Source organism: Geotrypetes seraphini, chromosome 1, assembly GCF_902459505.1.
Source record: "Geotrypetes seraphini chromosome 1, aGeoSer1.1, whole genome shotgun sequence".
NCBI classification, from domain to species: domain Eukaryota; kingdom Metazoa; phylum Chordata; class Amphibia; order Gymnophiona; family Dermophiidae; genus Geotrypetes; species Geotrypetes seraphini.
Genome location: NC_047084.1, coordinates 338,000,476 through 338,021,512, shown reverse-complemented (window position 1 = coordinate 338,021,512; position 21,037 = coordinate 338,000,476). Strand labels below are relative to the sequence as shown.

General features: G+C 45.0%; 1 protein-coding gene across 4 annotated transcripts in view; it reads right to left on the bottom strand.

Moving 5' to 3' along the window:
• Nucleotides 1-21,037, bottom strand: part of LOC117357580 (DNA translocase FtsK-like) — a 77,723-nt gene that overhangs the window by 34,334 nt on the left and 22,352 nt on the right. The gene's annotated exons all lie outside the window — the stretch shown is intronic.

Here is a 21,037-nt window from a genome sequence, read left to right as displayed (position 1 = left end):
CCACTGCTGACATAGGCAGATGAAATGGCCATACAGATCCACATGGAAATAGTGGTTTCAATACTGGCTGACCTTTACAGGCTGCTCCCGCCAGCAAAAACAGATGATCTGACAATCAAAATTTGTTTGTGACTTCTAGATACCATAGTAAGAGCCTGTGCACATCCAAAGATTAACACCCAATCCTGTTTTCTTGAACCAAAAGGTGAGAAGGCAGACAGCCACACTTCCTGGCTGATGTGAAAACTTGAAAGCTTCAGCAGGAATGATGGAAATCACCTTCAGCAGGAATGATGGAACTGTGTGAAAGATCACTCCTGAATCCATAATCCTAAGAAAAGGATCTCTGCAGGACAAAGCCTGAAGTTCTGACACTCGCCAAGTGGAGGTGATCACCATTAAAAGCACTTATCAAGGCCCATCAAGGAAGCTTGGTCCTGAGGCTCATAGGGCAGACTTACTTGTGCCCGGAGAACCAGATTAAAGTTCCACGTTGGAAATTACCAACTTGCTGGGAAGCGGAGCTCTAATACATCCTTAAAAAATTTGGCAATATAAGAATGTGAAGCAAGGATGCACTTTTGACCCTGGGCCTAAAACAGTAGTGCCCATCTATCTGAATTTTCAGGAAGCCATCCGTCAGGCTCTTCTCTATACCTTCCTGGAGAAAGACGAGTATCAATGCGATCGCAGCCAAACTTGAGTCTTCTATGCCTTCACATACACTGTGATAGTTGACTTTCTTACAGCCTAGAATAGTAGAGACCACTATTTCCAAGTAGCCTTTGCGCATTAGTGCTGTGTGCTCAAGAGCCATGCCATAAGACCAAAGCAGTCTACTCGACAAACCTTCAACCAAAGTTCATGTACTCTGATTTAAAAACTTCATGGACCACATCATATCCTCTTGTAAATCACAACGATACACATTGAATCCTAGTTGAAAATCGCGGTATAGAAGAAAATGTATGATATTGATCCTGAGGCGACTGGGCCTTGTGTCAGAAGCTGGGGATAATAGGGAAGCCGGAGACATTGGTCTTGCTACAGACGTACTAGGTCTGTATACCATAGGTATCTTGGCCAATCCGGCTACCAGAATTACCCTTCCCTGGTGCCTCATGATCATGTGCAGAAGTTGGCCTATCATGGGCCATGACGTGAAGGCATAGAGAAGACCTGCCTTTGGCCAGGGCTGAATTAGGACTTCCCACTTCCAGGCTCTCGTCTTCGACTGAAGAATTGACCCCCTTCCTGTTGGCAGCCTTTGCCATCAGGTCAAATGTTGGATGCCCACACCAATGACAATGCATGAGAAGGCTTCCTGGGATAGTGACCATTCTCCAGGATCCAGAGTCCTATGGCTGAGAATGCACATTGTCTGCTACTGTAACTTGCTACTCCTACTATGCACATTGTCTACTCTTGCAAAGTGCGCTGTCGAGAGCACCTGCAGATGGGCCTCCGCCCATCGAAACAGCATTTGAGCTTCCAGGCATAGAGGGGCGCTCTTAGTGTCCCCTTGATGACTGACATAGGCCACTACCATAGCACTGCCTGAGAAAACTTGAACTGCTTTGCCCTGATGCTCTTCAATGTCAGGAGTACTAGGCAGATAGCCCAGAGTTATAAACAGTTGATCGACTACTTCCTCTGGGAAGGGGACAAACAGCCCTGGACTGGATGTCCCTCGCAATGTGCCCTCTAGTCATAAAGGTTGGCGTCCATCATCAGAATCACTCAGGATGAAATGCAGAGGGGAACTCCCCTGTATAGAAACCACCAGACCAGGCTGCGATGGGCCTCCACTGCCCAAGGAAACTACTGGTGCAAGGGATCCTTCTGTGGGCACCATCAGGAAAAAAGTGACTTCTGGAGTGGGTATAAGTACACCCTTGCCCAAGGGATTAAGTTCATGGTTGTTCTGAAACTCCCGTATCTGATGAAGGAGCATTTTCCTGTGGGCTTCTGGGAGGAATGCTTTGTTCTCCCTCATTTCGAACTGGACTCCCAGATATTCCAGACTCTGTGTCAGCTCTAGGTGGCTCTTTTGGAAGTGGATAACCCAGCTGAGCTGCTTCAGCAATTGGGTCGCCTGGCTGACCACTATTTTGCCTTCAGATTTGGACTGGGCTCGGATCAGCCAATCGTCCAGGTATGGATGGACCTGTATATCTATCCTGTGTGTGTGAGCTGAAACCTCTACCATCACCTTGGTGAAAGTCTGTGGTGCCGTGGCTAGCCCAAAGGGCAAAGCAGCAAACTGGAAGTGTTACTCCAGCATATGGAACCTCAAATACTTCCTGTGGTCCAGAAAGATGGAAATGTGCAGATAGGCCTCCTTCAAATCTAAGAAGACCAGGAATTCCCCTGGAGCCACTGCTGTGATCACCGACCTCACCATCTCCATGTGGAAGCACGGTATTGAAAGCCAAATTCACTGCTTTGAGGTCTAGGATTGGCCTCCAGTCTTTGGAGCCTCTCTTTGGCATAATGAAGTATATCAAGAATCTGCCGAAGCATGAGTTTTCCTATAGAATGGGCTTTATGGCTCCCAGAGCTGGTAGTCTTTGCACTTTCACTCTGACCTTGTCTGAACTCACTTCCAGAGATTCTATAAAGAGGTCCAAGTGGGGACAAAAGAACTTGCGTTTGTACCCCTACTGCACAATCTCCAGCACCCTGTGATCTGTGGTAATTCCTGCCCACACCCCCAAATAGGCCGATAACCTCACCTTGATGTGTGGAGGTTTAGCTGATGGCTGATGGCATCATAACTGCATCTTTGGAGTGATGGTGGAGCAAGATCTGGAAAATTAGGGGAGCCAGGCCCAAATCTTTGTCTGGAGGTCTGATACAATTTCTGATCCTCCTGAGAAATGTCAGAATCACCTGAAGTAATGAAAAGTACTTAGATCGAACACCCTAGGAGTCCAAGGCCTGCTATCCAGCAAGGATTTAGGCTTACGGTCTTATGGTCCTGCACACTAGCCATAAGATTACCCAAGCTTTTCCCAAAAAGAGTCCTTGAAATGGCAATTTATACAGGGTTGTCTTAGAGGAGGAATCACCCTCCCATTGTCTGATCCAGAGCATCCTGCAGGCAGAAATGAAATAAACTGACATCTTGCTCACTACCCTGAAAAGGTCATACAGAGCATCAGCTACATAATTCACTCCAGTTATTAAAAACTGGAGATCTTTATCCACGATAATGTCTGGATCATAGAAACATGATGGCAGATAAAGGCCATATGGCTCATCTAGTCTGCCCATCCACAGTAACCATTATCTCTTTCTCTCTCCGAGAGATCCCACTTGGCACAACTTAGAGTGGGAAGCTTGGACGACAAAAGACACCGCTGCAATTGCTTTCAATCCTGAGGCCACGGTCTCAAAGAACCTTTTGTGCACAAAATCCAATCTGTGATCTTGCGTTTCTTTCAGTACCATACCACCTTCACTGGGGAGGGAGGTGCACTTGTTAACCTGCGTTACCAGTAAATCCACCTTGAGTAGGGCCACTATACCCGAAAACTCCATGCAGCCTTTATTTATCATAAAAGCCTCAAATATCATATTAATGAATTCAGAAGGAAAATCCGGCCTCTGATTTTCAGACAGTCCCTGTGGATGCTGTTAAGCCCCTTTTTGGGCTTTCCCCGTCTTAAAGTGGCTATGTTTCACAGAGGACACACGTTTGCTGCCCCTCCCCCCCTCACGCTCAAATCTGGACTTTTTGCCTGTTCCTCGGACTGACTGGGCACCAATACCCCCCCAAGAGACCAGAGGGGGGGCTAAACCAGGGACTCTCGCCACCTCTTTATGTGCTATGTAGCATGTGGAACATGGATGCTCCTCGGACTGCCATCCATCACAAATGGGGCATGAATCCAAAGTATCCTGACCTGAGGAGTCAATCCCACCTGTTTTTAAACAAAAACAAGGTGTTTTGAGGAGATAAAAGGCTTTTAAATTCAAACTGGGAAATCCAAGATGGACACAGTGGCAGCAATTTTAGTTTCAAGTTTATTAGGTTTTTATATACTGCCTATCAAGGCTATCTAAGTGGTTTTACAATCAGGTACTCCCCAAAATTTGCGGGGGTTCCGTTTCAGGAGCACCCGTGAATTTCAAAAAATCGCGAATGCGGTTTAGGAGCAGATCGGAGGCAGGAGAGGGCTGCAGGGGTGGCAGCTGGTGCTGAAAATCGGGTGGGGGGTCATTCTTAATATTTTCTGACCACCTCTTCTGGGAACTAAAGTCAAGCTATACCAATCAGGAGCTGCTTTGACACACTATCTGGCGCGTCAAAGCAGCTCCTGATTGGTGTAGCCTGAATTTAGTTCCCAGAAGAGGCGGTCAGAAAATATCGCAAAAGACTGAGTCCGTGATTTGCGAACCGCGAATTCACAGGTGTTTACTGTACTCACTTTGCCATGCTGTGTTCTGGGAGTTGCAATGGCAGAAGCTGCAAACAGCAACAATGGAAGAAGCTGCAAACAGGAAGAATCTCTGCCTGAACAAGCCTAGAATCCGAACTACTTCTGTGTTTTGATTGCCTCTCAGGCCCAACTCACTGGCCGGGGAGCTCAACCACCAATGCAGCCCATGCAAACCAAAAAACGGGGCAAGGAAACAGTTGGCACCGATCCTGGAAAACAGCCACGAAGCCACGCATTCTATGCTCAAGCCTACTATGGATGAACCTCGGGTGAGGGAACGGTCCTGAGCTCTCAAATTGTTAGTGCAGGCTGTCCAAGTGGGTGCCCATCAAAGCAACATAAGAACATAAGAATAGCCTTACTGGGCCAGACCAATGGTCCATCAAGCTCAGTAGCCCATTCTCACTGTGGCCAATCCAGGTCACTAGAACCTGGCAAAAACCCAAAGAGTAGCAACATTCCATGCTGCTGATCCAGGGCAAGCACTGGCTTCCCCCAAGCTGCGAACTATAGACCGGTAAGCCTCACCTCTATAGTGTGCAAACTCATGGAAACACTAATTAAGTATAAATTAGATACGATCCTGAACGAGGGAAATCTCCGGGATCCCAGCCAACATGGATTCACCAAGGGTAGGTAATGCCAGTCCAACCTAATAAGCTTCTTTGACTGGGTAACAAGAAGACTAGACTCAGGAGAGTCCCTGGACGTCGTGTACCTGGACTTCAGCAAAGTGTTTGACAGCGTCCCACACCGCAGGCTGCTGAACAAGATGAAATCTATGGGATTAGGAGAGACTCTAACTGCATGGGTTAAAGATTGGCTTAGTGGCAGACTTTAGAGGGTGGTGGTCAACGGTACCCTTTCTAAAATGTCAGAGGTGACCAGCGGAGTGCCACAGGGTTCGGTCCTGGGCCCACTCCTCTTCAACATATTCATTAGGGATCTGACTCAAGGGCTCCAAGGCAAGGTAACCTTATTCGCTGATGACGCCAAACTATGCAATGTAGTAAACGGCTATAATCTTCAGGATGCTATGGAGCAAGACCTGCGTACTTTAGAAAGTTGGTCCTTGATCTGGCAGCTGGGCTTCAATGCCAAGAAATGTAAGGTCATGCATCTCGGCAACGGAAATCCTTGCAGAACTTACACCCTGAATGGAGAAACTTTAGCCAGGACTACGGCAGAACGAGACTTAGGAGTAATCATCAGTGCTGACATGAAAGCATCCACTCAAGTGGAGAAGGCTTCATCTAAAGCACGGCAAATGATAGGCTGTATCAAGAGAAGCTTCGTCAACAGGAAACCTGAAGTCATGATGCCACTGTACAGATCCATGGTGAGACCGCATCTGGAATACTGTGTTCAATTCTGGAGGCCACATTACCGTAAGGATGTGCTCAGAGTTGAATCGGTTCAGCGGATGGCCACCAGGATGGTCTCGGGGCTAAAGGGTCTCCCGTACGAAGAAAGACTGAGCAAATTGCAGCTCTACACTCTCGAGGAGCGTAGGGAGAGGGGAGACATGATTGAGACATTTAAGTACATCACGGGACGGGTAGAGGTGGAAGATGATATCTTTCTTCTCAGGGGACCCTCGACCACAAGAGGACATCCGCTCAAGCTCAGGGGAGGGAAGTTCCGTGGAGACACCAGGAAATACTTCTTCACGGAGAGAGTGATTGAGCATTGGAACGAGCTTCCAGTGCAGGTGGTCGAGGCACGCAGCATCTCAGACTTCAAGAACAAATGGGATACCTATGTGGGATCCCTACGAGGTCATGCCAAGGGATAGGGTCACTAGGACTGAATGAGCGGGTCAGTAGAGTAACAGTATAATTACAATTATTCTTTAGGGGGTCAGTAGATTTAAGAGGGTGGGTAAATAGTGTGGGCAGACTTGATGGGCTATGGCCCTTATCTGCCGTCATCTTTCTATGTTTCTCAATAACAGACTATGGACTTTTCCTCCAGGAAATTGTCCAAACATTTCTAAAAAACCAGCTATACTATCCGCCCTTAGCACAACCTCTGGCAACGTGTTCTAGAGCTTAACTAGTCTCTGAGTGAAAAAATATTTCCTCCTATTGGTTTTAAAAGTATTTCCCTGTAACTTCATCAAGTGTCCCCTAGTCTTTGTAATTTTTGACGGAGTGAAAAATCGATCCACTTATACCCCCAATCTACACCACTCAAGATTTTGTAGACGTCAATCATATTTCCCCTCAGCTGTCTCTTTACCAAATTAAAGAGCCCTAAATGTTTTAGCCTTTCCTCATACAAAAGGAGTTCCATCCCCTTTACCATCTTGGTTGTTGTTCTTTGAACCTCTTCTAGTGCCGCTATATCTTTCTTGAGATAAGGCAGCGTTGCAAACTTTTTGGCCAGCGGCATATGCATGACATTATTGCATCGACATCCGCGCATGTGCGGAGGCCCATCTGGCTGCTTCGGTGGAGATATCCGGGAGGAGGGGAGATACGGTGAGAGGAGGAGAAATGCCGGCGAGGAGGCGAGTCATCTGCACCGGCTAGCTGCCTACAGGACGTGCCTCTCGCTGCATATTGTTTTGGGCCCTAAGTAGACTGTGAAATGGACCTAAATTCCTTGCCCAGATGGTGCCAGGGCATCCCAAACCCACAAAAGTGACAGAGATATGGTCAAAAGTAAAAACTCTCAAGCTGACAGGAGAGAGGTTAGCTGTCAATCCAGTCCTGGGATTTCAGTTTCACAAGGGAGGGAAAAGAGAGTAACACCTGAAACCATAGAGGTGACTAGCCAAGCTAAATACACAGCTGAATCCATTCAAAGAAAAGTAAAGCCTTATCAGGTAGTGCCCTCTTACATTCGGGGGAAAGAGGAACTTAAGTACAAGCAGAAGGCATGTAAGGGGGAGGACTTAGAGGAAAGCTCCAGCCTTCAGGAGAAGAGAAATATAGAAATGCTTAACACTACTGAAAGTCTGGGGAGTCCTCACTAGAACAAACCCTTCCCATGGAAGTTGCTTCAGAGTCAGGAAGTAATCTTCAGAATGGGGATGCAGAAGAAGTTCCCATGGAAGTGCTGCTTGCCATGTAAAGGTTGGGAACTGAGAAAACTGCAATATATTATTGTTAACTTTAAAATAAAACTGCTTCTGTAAAGCTTGCTGTAGCTGTTCTCCAGAGAGAAGGAATTGGTTAGAAGCACTGAAACCTATTCGTTATGGGCTAGTGGGAAGTGTTACAACTTTGGGATTAATTCTATCTCCTTTTGCTCTGACCTGGGGTGTTATCTAATTAAGCCAGTAAGAAAGAATGCTGTGCACTAAGCAGAAAGCCCAAAGAAGCGCTTTGGCCAATGAAACTCTGTTTTGAATGGAAAACATTAACTACTGGCTGGGGAAGGAATTTGGAAGATTGATTTATGAAGCACCTGGTGCTAAGCATTGCTATCAGCAGAGAGGAAAGACCTCTTATAACTGTTCCAGTTTGAATTAGTGAAAAATGGGAGTTTTCTCCACAAACTGTTTGGATTTAAAAGTGATTCTTTTGGACTGTTTGAATTTAAAGATGATTCTTTTGGATTGCAAATGAACACTGGCAATCCTTGTGATCAAGTTTTGTTTTTCGCAAAAGAAATTTAAAAACTATCGAATCTAAGCCTTGGACTCTTCTGACCATTATTCTAAGGTTCAGCGAAAGAGTAATCAAATGATTGCTCAGCCATCCTGAAGTTTGCGCAATGGCTGGTAGCACAAATCTAGTGTCACTTGTGGGATCTAGAACTGCCTTAGAGGAGAGATTGTGAGGACCATGAGTCTTGCGGAGTTGGACACCTGGAGGAGTGTCAAATGGTGGAGAGGAGTGCAACCTGACCAAAGGAACCGGAGACAAGCCGAAGTCGAAGTGTGGGGTAGCTGCAGACCCTAATGTGCAGAGAGGCGCAGACTCATTTCTCGCTCTAGTAAGTTACCTAGGCGGAGGGGTGAGATGGGCGGCTGTAGGCCTAGCAGAGGGGTGGGGATGGGGGGGGGAACCCTGGTAAAAGATACACTTGGGTTTCTTCTTCCTTGTGTTTGTCTGTTTCAGATAAAGGATGGATCCACACCAGCTGACCATGGCAATAGCTGCTGGACTTCAACAATCCTCAGAGGATATGAGAATGTTTATGAAGGCCAGCCAAGAGATGTGGCAGGTGGGACATGACGTGGCCACAAGCACTTACCATGGCAGCTAGGCTGTTTGCTGCTGAACACAATAAATGAGCAAGGCTCTCCAAATCCACATAGTAACAGCAACCCCAGCTAAACTGGGTATAGTTCAAGGGGAAAAGAAAATTTAACTGTGACTTTATAAAAATGGCTGTTCAGCCTAATTACTTTTTTTCCCTTAGGATTTTTTCAGGTTTAACTTTGGAAATGATGTCTCAAAATGTAGAGGAGGAGACTGAATTGTATTTCTCCTGTTTTGCTAATAGTGCTTTTGGCTAAATTGAGTCACCTTTAAAATGAAGCTTTTTAGAGGTGGCACTGATGAGCTTCTACCAGCAAGGACGCTTGAAAGCTGTGCTCCCGAGTTTCCTTTGCAAATCCTGGTGATTGATATTATTCTATACATCAAAAAGAACATTTTCTACTTCATTTCTTCATGTCTACCAAGGCATCTAAAATAAATATGAGAAGGCTGCTAATCCAATGCCAGCTTCTAAACAGCAAAAACAAGAAGCTCAATCACCCTCAAAGATGGCTCAGTTAAAAGAGTGTGATATATTGATAAAAATCATTATGGATGAAATACTTTCCATTATAATACTCTCTCCATCCTTGTTTTGAAAATTGCTTTTGTGAACCTTAATTAATCGATATCATGATTTCTGTTGATATTCAGCAAATCCTACAAAATTGGAAATCTGCTTCTTTACTAAATTATAATTTTTGGTGAAATTCACTATGTCTATATAAATGTTATGAGTACGCTGTTGACAACATTTTTTTTCACTCAACAGGTTCTAATCGTAACTTATGGAAGCCCATTGACATTTACTTGACAACTGTCTAAATAATCATCTCTTAATTCACCAGTTCATAGGCAACTTTCCTGATAAGTGTTAATGATTTTGATGACTCTCCTGAACTTTATATATTCTATGATGTTCATGTAAGTTATTGCTAAATTTCAATAAACAGATTGAACTTAAAAAAGTATTCTGCAGGACAATCACAACTCGCTATCAGCACTCCATGAGGATATCAGTGATTTAAAATCTCAGCTTACTGAATTTCAAATAAGAAATAATACTATTGAGACTCAGTGTGGGATCAACTTGGAGAATATTAAAAAACTTCAGAAAAACCCCCCAAAAGAAATAGATATCTTACAAAAAGATCTCGAAGAACAGAATAATAGAGCTAGAAGAAATAATATCAGAATATTGGGTATCAGAGAAGGCTTTGGGGGTACAGATCTGATTAAATATTTTGAAACTCTTACAAAATTGTTAAGCCTAGAATTAGAAAAAACGTTGGAGATACAATGCGCTTACCACACTCCTTCTATAAGATCTTCTCAACATAAATATCCTTGGCCAATTATCTCGAAATTACTCTGGTATCCACAAGCTCTTCAAATACTTCAAAAAGCCAAATTGAAAGCTCTAGTGATACACGATGGTATTAAATTGATGTTCTTTCCGATCTTAATAAACATGCAGTACAAAAAAGGAAATCCTTTCTGGCTTTTCGAGATTGCTTGAAGAAATTAGGAGCACAATATGGAATCCTATCCTGCACGGATGAGAATCACTTTTCATAACTCAACTCATAGCTTTGACGAGCCAACAGACTTGCAGCTGTATCTGGACTCTTTTCAATCATGTTGTCCTTAAATAAGGGGGAGGGGGGTTCCCAGTTTTGCCTCTTTAATATGGTGGCTCTGTGTAGCGGTTCCAGCTTTTGAGTTAGGGGTCCCTAGGCTGGTGGTTTCGGGTTACTGTTGTCAGGCCTGCTGTCTGTGATGGGGTGATGGGGAGTACTTGGACTTTGGGGCCCTCTGTGCGGTTGATCTGCGCTGTTGGACATGTTTTGCTTGTTCTGCTCCTCTAATGCGGTCATAGGTGGGGAACCCACATTTGTAGGTGCTTGCTTTCTTTTTTTCCTTTTTATTTATTTTCTTTCTTCTTGTTTTGGTTGTCTATAGCTTGCTTTTAGGGCTGGGCTCTTGATTGTGGCAGTTCAGGTCTTTTTTGTCATGCAGCCGGGGTGTGTTCAACGACTTTGCAGTGAAGATCGGTTGTGCAGGGGGATCCGGGGTCTGGGGCTTTTTTCCCTGGTTGCAGGCAGATCTGATGTGGTGGGCTTGGTGTCAGTGGTTTGATGTTGTCTGCCATGCAGCTTGGGAGTGTGGGTTGCTATATAGAGTTACTGTTTCTTGGACCACTTGATCAGATAATTTGCACCTCTTTATTACAGTTTATAGCTCTTTATTATTATTTGAGTTGTTGAAGCTCAAATATTTGGGCCGGCTTGTAAGATTAATAGCTGTTGTTGCAATTCTATTCTATTTTACTTTGGTTGGTTTGCTTTGAGGCATGTGCTTCTCGGTTTTAGTTAATTATAATTTATTTGTTGCTTATCTTCTATTCCTGCTAGATACCAATTATTCTATTATGTGTTATATGTTATGGAATAATTTGGTTCTTGTTTCTTTGGCTGTTCTGGTTCCATTATACTCCGTTCACTTGATCCAGATGGGTTGTGTCATCTGAATACTAAATATTTAAAATAAGAAAACTGCTTATTTTTATATATCATAATACACCATTTTCAATATGTTTGATAGTTTGGAGCAATTCTTGTTTCCATGTTGGCGAACTTCCATCACTCGGTGATTTACAGTTGGTGGGTTTTACCGTTGGCTGCTGTGTTTCTTTTATTATGTTTCTACTTTGTTTTATTCTATTATACAACTTTCATATATAAGTTTGGATATTCTATACATGCTGTCAATATTTCAATTACTCTTAAAAGAATGATCATATACCTGTTAAATGCAAAATTGAACAATTTTAAAATGGCACTATATAATTATATTAATACCACTCTGATGAATAGTTACTTTAATTAACTTAGGGATCCTTTTATCAAGCTGCGCTAGCGGTTTAACCGCCGGCCGCACTAGCCGCTACCGCCTCCTCTTGAGCAGGCGGTAGTTTTTGGACAGCGCGGGGGTTAATGCATGATGAAAAGTCATGTGCGTTAACCCCGCTAGCGTGGCTTGATAAAAAGAGCTCTTAATGCAGATATCATTTTTCTACAGGAAACCCATTTAAATTTCTCTGATAGTATGAGGTTATGTAATAATAGTTATACTGTTTCTGGTTTTTCCCCTGCTATCGATAAGCATAATGGAGTTGTTATTTTCACTCATAAATCCTTACAAGTTAGTATTGGAACATAATCAAATGATGTTCAAGGAAGATGGGTTCTACTGGAATTAAAAATTAGCATGATAAATTATGTTCTTTTAAATATATACTGTATGCTCCCAATATAGACTCTCCTAAATTTTTTCAAGATATTGCCTCTGAACTAGGTAGAAAGGAAGGCAAGTTCTGGTAGAGCTTCCCTGTGAGATGGGTTCTAATTGTTCACCTCTTAATAATGAATAAAGAAATTGGACCCTTATGGTCAATAATTGTCTGTGGAAGGAAAATTTTACAGGGACTTTGAAAACCAGTGAACTAATATAAACAAAATATGCAGTTGTGGAAACTCACTCTGCCTCCCCGCACACCCAAATATACAAAATTGTACTCCTTTTCTGGAAGATATTAAGAGAAAACCAAATAATTAAAGTGGTAGTTGAGCTGCCTAAAAAATACTGGCCTTAAAATTTAAAGGTTTGTGTTACAAAAAGTCGATTTTTCCTTCTTCAGCACAGGAAATGGATGATTCTAGTCCTTTTTCATTTAAATTCCAGTAAGGATAGCACAGAATCCTCCATCCATCGAGGTGGAAGAGATGTGTGAGATAAAATGAGCAATATTTTTGTTTTGTTTTGCTTAAATAAATATGCAATTTCACATGCTGACTACTTAAAAAAAAATCAATTAGTCTTCTATAGTGCCAACTAGCTACTGTACTTCTAAACACTATTGGGCTCATACTAAAAAAAAAAAAAAACCCTGTCTAAAGAGTGGCCTAAATGGGTACTTGGACGATCAAAAACCCTGATCGTCGAAGTACCCATAATCAAAGCTGGTTTTACACGTATCTAAAACCAGCTTATGCCTTTCCCCTGCTTCTAAACGCACAGAGAGAAAAGAGGCGTTTTTAGAGGCGGGAAAATGGCGGGGGGTGGGCAGGAGGTGGGCCGACCTACACCTAGGTGTACAACAGGTATAACCAAAACTTTAGGCAGGTTGCCTAGTCGGTACTTATACGTTTTGACTTACACCAAGTCAAAATAGATATAAGTGCCGATCAAGATCGGGCAGGAGGAATCCCAAGCCCTCCTGCCCAGGCGAAACCCCCCCACTCCCACTAAGATACGGGCAGGAGGGATCCCAGGCCCTCCTGCCCTTGACGCAACTCCCCCACGACCGCTCCCCCGAACCCTTGATCGCCCCCCACCAACCTGCAAACCCCCACCCCCAATCCCCCTCACCGTATCTTAAAAATCATTGGTCGGACGGACGGGTGCCAAGCCCATCCATCCGACAAGCCAGCCATCCCCGGAATGGATGGCCTTAGGGCCTGATTGGCCCAGGTGGCTCAAACCCTGCCCACAGGTGGGGGCCTGGGCCAACCGGAATCGGTCCAGTAGCCTTAGGCCCCTTCTGTGGCCCCTCCTGTTTGGCGGCACTTGGTGGTATCACTATTGCGGCAGGGGAGATGAGGCATCTCTCCTGCCCCGATGGTTGTGGTGGGGGGTGGGTAGGTTGCCGGGCTGCTGAACTGATACATAGTCATTGATGCCCCAATGTTTCAAGTTTCAAGTTTCAAGTTTTAAGTTTATTAGGATTTTATATACCGCCTATCAAGGTTATCTAAGCGGTTTTTTACAATCAGGTACTCAAGCATTTTCCCTCTCTGTCCCGGTGGGCTCACAATCTATCTAACGTACCTGGGGCTATGGAGGATTAAGTGACTTGCCCAGGGTCACAAGGAGCAGTGCGGGGTTTGAACCCACAACCCCAGGGTGCTGAGGCTGTAGATCCAACCACTGCGCCACACACACCTCACCTCAATGCACAAAAGGTTTCCTTTCAAGTAAGACTGGTTTTAACCAGTGCAAGGAAACTCTCCTCCTGATGCTCAAAAGAGTTATCTGTAGCTGCCACCGATCATCGTAACAGCCACCAAGAACCTTATGCAAGTGCATTACAAGAAGCTCATTAGTATTATAATGAGCACTCCGTGTAATGCTCTAAACCTTTTGCCCACTTTTTAAGGGGAAAACCTTCCGGCAGGGTCTGAGCAGTCATAGTCTTACTTTCCTGTTAGTGCCTGAGCTCAGATTGGCTTAGGCACAGACGGGAAAGTAAGACAACAGCTCAGAACCCCCCTCCTGCAAATAAAAAAAAAGATCCCAACCCGACCTTTCTCTCTCTATGCATGTCTCCAATCCCCCCAGCTGTCCATGCTCCCACCCCATCCCCTGCACTTAAAAAAAAAAAAAAATTGGCAGGAAGGATGCCTACTTCCTCCTGCCACAGGGCCTGGACATGCCTCCTCCCATGATACCCTATCCCCACCACCATTTTTAAGTTCAGCAGGAGGGATGCCCACTCTCTCCTACCAGCAGGCCCCGCCTCTTAAAAATGGAGAGCCTTTACCTTCCTGGTGCATCCTGGGATGCCTGATCGTCCAAGCCTGATCGTCCAAGTACCCATAATCAAAGCTGGTTTTAGACATATCTAAAACCAGCTTAGGCCTTTCCCCTGCCTCTAAACGCATAGAGCAAAAAGAGGCGTTTTTAGTGGAGGGGAAAGGGCGGGAGGTGGGCTGGCTTACAGCAGGTATAACCAAAAGTTTAGGCAGGTTGTCTAGTCGGCACTTATACGTTTTGACTTAGACCAAGTCAAAACAGGTATAAGTGCTGAAAAAGGGGCCGCTGAGCTGATCGCTGCAGTTCAGTGGCCTCACCAACCTGCCTACTGCCTACTGAAACTATCGCAGCAGGAGAAATGGCTCATCTCTCCTGCTGCGATGGTGATCGCCCACCCCTCCTCCGAACCATGGCACTTCGGTGTGAGCATCGCGGCAGGGCATCTCCCGAAGTGCCGCAGTTCAGAGGGGGGTGGGCGATCACCATCGCGGCAAGAGAGATGAGCCCTCTCTCCTGCAGCGATCAGCCCTCCCCCTCGACTACGATTGGGCAGGAGGGATCCCTCCTGCCCGTATTTTAGTGGGTGTGGGGGATAGGGGGTTTGCCTGGGCAGGAGGAGTTGGGCTCCCTCATGCCCGATCTTGTAGGAGGGGGTCTTGTGGACAGGAAGGCTTAGGCTCCCTCCTGGCCCCATCGTAATTGGGGGTTCGTGGTGTCACCAGGGCAAGAGGGCTTAGGCTCCCTCTTGCCCCAATCATAGTCGGGGTTCGCGGTGTCGCCAGGCAGGAGGGCTTGGATTCTCCTGCCCGGATCGTTGTGAGGGGGGGGGGGGGTGGATTCTGTAACCGGTGTTGTTTTCGACAGACACTGGATACAGAATCCAGCTTTTAGGCAAAGGACTGGCTCCTCCTTCGCCTAAAAGCCCTTGTTTTGGGCGTTTGGTACTTATGCTTTTTTTAGGTTTATGATATGGTGTAAATGTAGACGTAGTGGTGGTCTGAGCATTTAAACAGCTGAACGTAGAGGTAGGCCATTATTTAAAAAAAAAAAAATCCTCCTTTTGGACGTTTTTTTTTTATAACAGACATTTTCCCTGCTTCTATTTTCAATGTTTAAGGCCTTAGGCCAAAAGGGGACTTAAATGTTTTTTTTAATTATGCCCCTCCACACCTTCTGTTGGATAAGCTGATTGATGTACCCATTCTCATATAATTTTATTTCATTTTAGATAAAAGTAAGATGCATAAATATTTCTAAATTTTGAAAATAATAATAAAGATAGAACAAGGAACCTTTCCAATAAACTGGGCTTTGAAGGAAAGATTAGGTTCTTACTTCAATGATCTTCTTTCCAGTATACTCTTAAGGCTTGACATGTGGGTTCCTTCCCTTCACTATCGAGGTTTGTAGAAGGTATCACTTACATTTTTCAACACCACCTCCTTGTGTCACTGGGCAGTGCCTAATCTCAGTTTGTACCAAAGCAATGGAAGTCCTCTAAAAAGGAGAAAGAACAAGGAGGGTGCAGGGAACTCCCTGACATTTCAAGTCTTTTCTGCTTTGCAACAAGAACAATTAACCAATGGATACAGTGACTGGGCATGGCCCTGGCTAGGAGCACACAGGCCTTGGCTGAGCGGTAAGGTGAGGCTTGGAGTGTGTGGCGTGGAGGAGAGTGCAATAAACACACAGGTGTTAAGGTGAAAAAAAAGAAAATGTGCTTTATTTGCATAAACAGTTCAGCACTTGTTATAGTTTCACAAGATTTCAATAATGGTGCAAAAACAAGAACCCCAGAGAAGAGCAACATAAATGGTTAAGGGGCTGGAGGAGTTGCCGTACAATGAGAGGCTAGAGAAACTGGGCCTCTTCTCCCTTGAAAAGAGGAGACTGAGAGGAGACATGATCGAAACATTCAAGATATTGAAGGGAATTGACTTAGTAGAGAAAGAGAGATTGTTTACCCTCTTCAAGGTGGAGAGAATGAGAGGGCACTCTCTAAAGTTAAAAGGGGATAGATTTCGTACAAACATAAGGAAGTTCTTCTTCACCCAGAGTGGTAGAAATCTGGAACGCTCTTCCAGAGGCTGTTATAGGGGAAAATACCCTCCAGGGATTCAAGAGAAAGTTAGACAAGTTCCTGCTGAACCAGAATGTATGCAGGTAAGGCTAGACTCAAATAGGGCACTGGTCTTTGACCTAAAGGCCCCCGCATGAGCGGACTGCTGGGCATGATGGACCACTGGTCTGACCCAGCAGCGGCAAATCTTATGTTCTTAACATAGTTCAATCCATCTTTTCCTTCTGCTGCTTCTGGCTTTTGCCACATAATGTAAACCAGGTAAGTCAAACATTCAAAAACAACAAAACATATGTTGCTTGAAGCTCAGCTTCTGTGCCCAGATTTTAATTGTCAGTGCTTGGGAGGAAATAAGGAAAAAACTCTTCCCCAAGCTTGGGATTTCATCTCCCATAAAGGAACCTGAACTCTAGGTTCCCCACCCACTGAAATCACCAGTAAAAATAAACTGGCTGACTTACAGGTTCCATACAGGCAAAAGAAAACACAGTTCAATACAATATCTGGGACTTAATCAGTCTTAACAGTCAATTCCAGCAGATAATGAAACAATCTTCAAATCCCCAAACTATTCTTCTTTATCAGAAAGCCTTAATTAATGTATGGCAGCTTCTAGTTCAGCTCCATAACTTCAGTATCAGACCCATCCCCAAGGCACCATTTCTATGGTCACTATCATGGACCCCAGCAATTGCAGATAGTGCCAAGCAGTAGGAGCCAGCATCGTCAGGATTTCCAAAATCTGGCATCTTAGCTTCAGTTTGTGTGCTTCTGGAAGGAAAACACATCTTTCTGCTGTGCTAAACAGAATCCCCAGGTACTCTAGGGATTAGAGTAGGTCCAGATGACTTCAGGAATTTGATCCATCCTAGGTCCTGCAGCTGTACTTGTGCCACTGATAATCTTTGGCTTTGGACAGGGCTTTGGCTTTGGATGAACCTGAATCCCTGATTTGCGCAGGTGTACTGCAGCTACCACTATCACCATATAAAGGTGTGAGGCACCTGTGCTAACCTGAAAGGGTGCGCCGAGGATTGGAAATGCCTCTCCAGTACATGGAACCTAAGAAACATTCTGTGTTCTGGGAAAATGGGAATATGTAAGTAAGCATCCATCAAATTCAGCAACGCTAGGAAGTCCCTCAGCACTAAGACCGAATACATGGTCTCCATTTGGAATTCTAGCACTCTTAGTGCCGTATTGACAGGCTTCAGATCCAGGATGGGCCTCCAATCGTCCGAGACTCTCTTAGACACGATAAAGTATACTGAGTATCTGTCTGATCCAGAGACAGAATAAGAAGACACCTTGCTCATGACCCATATAAGATACCTTGCTCATGACCCTAAAAAGGACTTATCTATATAAGGCGATAAGAAGGCATCATTCAAAAAATGGAAAAAGGACCAGACAGAAGACAACCAAAAGGAGCATAAAAGACACCAAAAGGAGTGTCACCAAGTGGTTAGGAAAGCAAAAAGAGAATATGAAGAAAGACTGGCAGGGGAAGCAACAAACTTCAAATCATTCTTCAGGTATGTCAAGGGGAAGCAACCAGCTAGGGAGGAAGTAGGACCCTTGGATGATGGAGACAGAAAGGGAGTGGTAAAAGAGGAAAAGGGGATAGAGGACAGGTTAAATGAGTTCTTCACGTCAGTTTTCACAATGGAGGACACAACCAACATTCCGGAACCTGAGGAGATCGGAAAAGGAGATCAGGATGAGAATCTGGTCCAACTAGAGGTGAGCAAGATGGATGTCCTCAGGCAGATAGACAGGCTAAAGTGCGACAAATCGCCAGGTCCGGACAGCATTCACCCAAGGGTACTCAAGGAACTAAGGAACGAAATAGCTGAGCCACTTCGACAAATATGCAACCTATCCCTAAAAACTGGAGAGATTCCAGAGGACTGGAAAATAGCAAATGTCACACCCATCTTCAAGAAAGGCTCAAGGGGAGACCCAGGAAACTACAGGCCGGTGAGCTTGACCTCGGTCCCGGGAAAGATGATGGAAGCGCTGATTAAAGACAGCATTTGGGAACACATCGAAAACAATGGGCAGCTAAAGTCGAGCCAACATGGCTTCTGCAAGGGCAGGTCATGCCTCACGAACTTATTATACTTCTTTGAGGGGGTAAACAGCCAGGTGGATAGAGGGGAATCCATAGACATCATTTACCTTGACTTCCAAAAAGCCTTCGACAAGGTACCACACGAAAGACTGCTAAGGAAGCTATGGAACCACGGGGTGCAAGGGGAGGTCCACCGATGGATCAAAAACTGGCTGGCGTACAGGAAACAGAGGGTTGGAGTAAAGGGCCATTACTCAGATTAGCAATGGGTCACGAACGGAGTTCCACAGGGATCGGTGCTGGGACCGCTCCTGTTCAATATATTTATTAACGACCTGGAGGCGGGAACAAAATGTGAGGTTATTAAATTTGCGGATGACACTAAACTATACAGCAGGGTCAAAACCATGGAGGACTGCGAAGACCTCCAAAAAGATCTGACAACACTGGAAGAGTGGGCTAAAAAGTGGCAAATGAGCTTCAACATAGGGAAATGCAAGGTCATGCATGTTGGGAAAAAGAACCCGATGTTCACTTACAAGATGGGGGGATCATCGCTAGGGGTGAGCAACCTTGAAAGAGACCTGGGAGTGATGGTGGACACAACATTGAAGGCATCGGCGCAGTGCGCCACAGCCTCAAGGAAAGCGAACAAAATGTTGGGTATCATTAAGGACGGTACTTGAGAGAGTCCAGAGAAGAGCAACTAAGCTAATAAAGGGTATGGGGGACCTCTCATACACTGACAGACTGAAAAAGCTGGGGCTTTTCTCCCTGGAAAAGCGACGACTCAGGGGAGACATGATAGAAACCTTCAAGATCATGAAGGGCATAGAAAAAGTGAACAGGGACAGATTTTTCAAACTAAGGGGAACCACAAGTACAAGGGGGCACTCGGAGAAATTGAAAGGGGAAAGGTTTAGAAAAAACACCAGGAAGTTCTTTTTCACCCAGAAGGTGGTGGATACATGGAACGTGCTGCTGGAGGATGTGATAGGCAGAAGTACGCTACAGAGCTTCAAAGAAGGTCTGGACAGGTACCTAGAGGACAAAGGGATTGAGGGGTACAGATAGGAGTAGAGGTAAGGTTATAGGGACAGGATTAGAGGTAAATTATAAAATTAGTCAGAGACCACTGTTCAGGCAGTTGGCCTGATGGACCGCCGCGGGAGCGGACCGCTGGGCAAGATGGACCTCTGGTCTGCCTCAGCGGAGGCAACTTCTTATGTTCTTATGCTATAAGATCCATCCCCAACAGTAACACATGGGGTATGTATTCTTCTCTGCAGATGGAGTCCAGTACAGCATCTTATGGCAGATGTGCACCACTAAGGAAGCCGCAGTTTTCAGACCCAGAGCTAAAGCCTCAAACTGTCTTTTGAGGACCAAATCCACCCTGCGATTCTATGCATTCTTTAAGATCACTCCTCCTTCACTAGGGAGCAAGTATGCTTAGTTATGTGTGCTACTAACAAATCTACTTTAGGTGGGGTAAAAAAAGCTGCTGGAAATCAGTAGCCATCAGGTATAATTTTGTCATAGCCTTAGCAACCCTCAGAGGGCCCTCTGGCGCAGTGGTCCATCAACATCATGGTTATCTCTGGATGTGCAGGAAAAAATGTAGATTGTGTTTTAGAACTACTCATAAGTGAAATTTGAGCTATGGAAGTCTGCAGGAGTTCCTAATTTAATTCCCACATAGATACTGCAATGACTTTCATCAAGTCTGCCGGTTTGAAAAGTCTGCACACCATCATGTCCTCTCCCTGGTCTAGGGCTGCCACAGACTCTTGGCTGTGAACACCCACCTAAGACCCGGAATCCTATATGAGGATTCACTCTGAGAGAGTAAAGATATTGACCCTGACCTCCAGTCATCCCAGTCCTTTTCCGACTGGATCTCTGGTTCCTGCAGTAAAGCTTTCCACTGGGGAACTATGCTCTGTGAAGGTAAACCACCATGCTGTGTGCCATCAGCTGTGATGCTCCAGACTGTGCAAATGCTTTAAAACATCAAACTTATAAAATCAGAGTCAAATCCTTGACCTGGACCTCCTGGACCTTCTGCAGGGGAACTTCTTGTTCCCTCATAGGTTCTGAGGCATCTCTGCATTTGCGTTTTTGTCACTGATGCAGAGTTGCCATACGAGGACTCTAGAGGGGATTCATGCCCCAACAAATGACCTTCCTGTGATTCTACAACACTATAGGGACCAGAGGGGGCTAAGCTCAGCACTCCTGCTCCCCCTTACATGCTCCACAGCAAATGGCCCATGGATGCTCCTGAGACAGCCATCCAACCCAAAACTGGAATGATACAGGGGTAGAAAGGCCTGGGCAGTCCATAAAATTGTTTATTATCAAAAACAAGGTGTTCTGAGGCAGAGGCTTTTAAAATAAATCAGGAAATCCAAGATGGTGCGGCAGAATTGTTTAGGCACCAGAAAATGGCCCAGGAAAGCTATAATTAAATTTCCAAAAATTATAAAGGGGTTTTTGGAGGAGAGAAGCCCTATAGGAAGCCCCAGAGACCCTCAAAAGTCCAGTTCCTGAACCACCCCAAAGTCTCCCATAAGCAGCAATAGGCTGTACTCACAGAACTGCTTGGTGCTTTGCCTGCATCGGCTCA